Below are 4,139 nucleotides of genomic sequence, written 5' to 3'. Positions count from 1 at the left end.
GTTGTGGTGGGCAAATCATGAATGAAGAGGGCACAAAAAAAAAAAACCAACCAAAAAAACCAACCAAAGAAAAACCCAGAAAGTGTAAGACTGTAGCAGCTGATGGCTTTCATCTTTAGAGCCACAACTGCTTCACAGGAGTCTCAAGCATCAAGCTGATACAGGACAGAAGGCACACAAAAATGAAGCTTGGAAGATTCATCTTCTGATGATAGGGGACACACCCTTACCATCTCTCTCTTTTCCAGCTGCGGTTGAAGAGCTTTTCAACACCATCCGTAAAGTCTGCACTACTCATCTGTTTCTGCAGGCTCTTGAAATTCTCCATCCAAAGTTTGATATTTTCATTTTATTCTTATGCTGTTCCTCTGAAGTTGGATTCTGCTTTTAGTATGAAATATTTGACACAGAAAATAATTCCTTACCTTTTTCACCTCTGTATCAACACAACAATGACTGGGTTAATAAATTCTAATCTAATGGTGTTTTAGATAATTCTCCTTTGAGTCTTCTGAGGATAAAAAGGGGAAAATATTAGGAACATAGTCCCTGATTCACAGGAAAGATGATGCTAACAGGAAACCTGGTAGACAAACATTCTTAATATTTTCTGCTCTTTGCAATCTGATTCAATTGCATTTGTCCGTCAACAATGACTGGGTTAATAAATTCTAATCTAATGGTGTTTTAGATAATTCTCCTTTGAGTCTTCTGAGGATAAAAAGGGGAAAATATTAGGAACATAGTCCCTGATTCACAGGAAAGATGATGCTAACAGGAAACCTGGTAGACAAACATTCTTAATATTTTCTGCTCTTTGCAATCTGATTCAATTGCATTTGTCCGTCCATAGTAGAGAGGAAAACATCATTTCCACAATGGAATACTGAAACTTTTCATCTCAGATATCTCCTTTTCCTTTCAGAGAATATATAGTCCTCAGAGTGATTAGATGAAACTGTACTTTTTCTGGCGGAGTTGGTTGAGAAGCATTTCCTAGGCCCCTCAAACTATATTAAAAGACATCAGTTATTGCAGTGCTTCCTAATAAACAGCTCATGAGCAACAGTAAGGTCCAGAATTTGAGAAGTCATGAATCCCCTGCTAATACTAGGCTGTGTTTCATTGCTGTAAATTCTTGGTGGCTTTCAGGCAGTTTCGGCAAAACAGATATTAATACCTTCCAGAGAGGACGTGGCATCGTGCTTGCAGGCAGGATTGCAGAACAAAACCAAGTATTTTGGAGCCCAGACCCTGAGCTGCTCTGAACCAATTGAAAAATGTCCTCTTCCATCTCCCATGATTATTTTAAACTTTTATGATGAATTGGTGATAGATTCCTACTCAGCATAATAATTTTTTTGTTCTGTTGTTCAAGGGACTTCACAGTTGAACCTAAGATACCTACTGAGTACATCATTAATATGAAGGACTGGTGGAAATATACGTGCTTCTAAGTACAGCTTTTCCTTACTTTTACTTGTCGGTTTTTTTTAAAGAAATTAATTCAAATCTTTGTTGAAGCAAGGAAATTTTAGAGATGTAGGATATGAGTTTCAGTACGAAAGTGTCTGCCAAATGTACCATTTCTGGATGATATTAGCAAGCCTAATACTAGTCATAATATGCTGGGTGCGTTTACCTGGTAAGAGTACACTTGAGAGTATCATTTAGACAACACCAGGGAGATAATCAGCGATAATGAAAATTGATAGAAATAAAACACTTTCATGGGAATAAAGTTGGAATGATAGAAAGCTGCAGTAAGAAGACCCCGAGCTACCAAAATGCTCAAGAAGTCTCATTATCCGTTACGTGACATGAAGACTGCACCACCAGGCTACATACAACTTAAGTGGCCTGAAAGGAAGTAGCATTACTGGTGTTTCATTCTGGGACACGGGAAGGGGAAAGCAAGCTCTAGAGGGGGCCGAGAAAGAACAGGAGCAAACTGCCGCAGGCTCCTTCACCCCTCTTATACACAACGCAATCTGGAAATCGACAGTATACAAATAGCACATAACAAAAAGGTAAACACAAACTGATTCAAAAATAAATAAATACACATTTTTCCTAAAACAAAACCATATGCTAGAAAATAAAAACACCACAGCAACAAGGTCAGAAAAAGGAAAACATAACAAGTCATTCACTTTATCAGCAAAAGAAAGATTAAAACCTACGAGAACTGAAAAAAAAAAGACGAAAATTAAAACCATTATTTCCTTAAAAAACAAAAAAGTAAAAATATTTAGAAAGCATACCACATTGATTTCGTAACAGTCAACTTACATCAACAAATTGCCCGCATGTTTTTTGGCATGAAAGGAAAAATTTACAAAAGAAAGTTGTGTAAGAATGCTCTTGGACAAGTAGCATTGCCACATTCTTGAAACTTGCTTTTTTAAATTGTTGTTTCTTAAAAACTTTTTTAGCAAAATGTTTATTATTTCTTTTTTAATATAATTGTTTTACAACGAAGGGCGATACAGGGAGGCAACAACACATACATCCACACCACATAACATGAAAAGAAAAAAATCTTGCACTGTAACAAATTTGAACTTTTTTTTCTGCTGTTTTTTGATTGCATTTTTTTTATCTTATGTAAAGTTGTTAGCATAATACAGTTGAAGAATACTGTACATTTTATAGAATTTACTTTTGCTTGTTTGCATATCTACATATATAATGCTCTTTGAAAAGCAAAGTTTGTTGCTTTTTTGCCTTTTTGGTCAATTTGATATATATTTTTTTAAACATTTTCTTTTTTTTCTATAATTTTTGTGTGTGTGTGTTTTAAGAAATGGATGACTGCACATAAGATTTTAACAATGCTAAAGAAAGGGGTGGTGGAGGGGAACTTATGGGAAGAAAAATGCCTAGGGTGGATGGAGTGGGAGTGTCAAAATCTATGAGTGTACTACACAGGAGATGAAGATGATGGGAGTGAATGTGTAAGTCAGTTGCCATGTCCATGTAAGGGCGGTACGGAGTGATCTAGCAGCATTAGAGCTTCTGGCTGTAAGGAAGGGATGGGCAATATACAAAAACAAATGAGCATATTCATGCCCATCAACAAAAAGAAAGAACAGAACTCTAACATTGACAATCTCACAAACCCTAAGCTGCAACTTCTTCAACATGCAAAGTTACAAAAAATTAATAATTATAGTTTTAATATTTACATTTTCATTAAAAGCTCTCAAATTATAAAAACATTTAAAACTTTTCCCTACTAAAATAGCAGTAAAAATACATAAACAACAACAACTAATAATAATAATAATTAATAATAAATAACCAGACAGTAAAACAAAAAAACAAGGAAACTAGTTTTATGCATTGGAGTTAGAACAACTTCATCTGTAGCTGCCCACAGCCTCCTTTTTCTAAGAATCATCTTTTCTGAAGTCCATCAAATTGACATCAGTATTCTCAATAATTTGTGACAATCATTTCCTGAGCACATCAAATCACTGTTTCAAATGTAATGACTGTGTTGGCACACCCCCTTCCCACTCCCAGATTAGATTGTTTTTATATTCAGATTCTGTAGAGAATCTCAAAAAAAAAAAAACCCAAACCAAAAACCGTACAGCTGTAGGATTCTGCCAGTGAAGTAGTTCCATATTTAAAGAGGGAAATAGAGAGGAAAATTGCAGAAAACAATTCATAACTCTTGTTTTGTTTTGTTTTTTCCTTATTAGATTGGAACAAACCAAATCTAAGATAGAAATTCAACCATTGAAAAGAAATACATCAAAATATAACTATGTAGAGATATACTAAAAAAAAAAGCAAAAATGAAAAAGAGCACTTTGTTCCCAGGAAAAAGGGAGATAAGAACAGTTGTGGGGGGATTAAAATTTCATTTTTAAAGAAAAAATTATTCCACACACTTTCAAAGATGAACAAACCAGATGCACACATTGAAAGGAACAGACAAAGCAGTCTAGGGACACTTTCATAATTTGGAAATTTTTTTCTTGTTGTTAAGAAATGGATTCCCTTCCCTCCCCCTCCCATTTAGATTTGTCTTCAATTGTTGGCCATAAACCCTACCACCTTCAGTGTTGCTTTTTTTTTTAATAGATCACACTTTCAAAGATGAACAAACCAGATGCACACATTGAAAG

General features: G+C 34.9%; 1 protein-coding gene across 1 annotated transcript in view; it reads right to left on the bottom strand.

Moving 5' to 3' along the window:
- LOC104497222 (neurexin-3-beta) overlaps positions 1-2,570 on the bottom strand; it is a gene marked incomplete at its 3' end in the record, with an annotated part of 8,654 nt that extends 6,084 nt beyond the window's left edge. Inside the window, exon 1 of the mRNA XM_010140449.1 lies at positions 2,293-2,570. The remainder of the gene's footprint in view (positions 1-2,292) is intronic.
- Positions 2,571-4,139: the final 1,569 nt, after the last annotated feature.

Source organism: Buceros rhinoceros, unplaced genomic scaffold (genome assembly GCF_000710305.1).
Source record: "Buceros rhinoceros silvestris isolate BGI_N320 unplaced genomic scaffold, ASM71030v1 scaffold42757, whole genome shotgun sequence".
Taxonomy (NCBI): domain Eukaryota; kingdom Metazoa; phylum Chordata; class Aves; order Bucerotiformes; family Bucerotidae; genus Buceros; species Buceros rhinoceros.
This window is presented reverse-complemented; position numbering and strand designations above follow the sequence as displayed.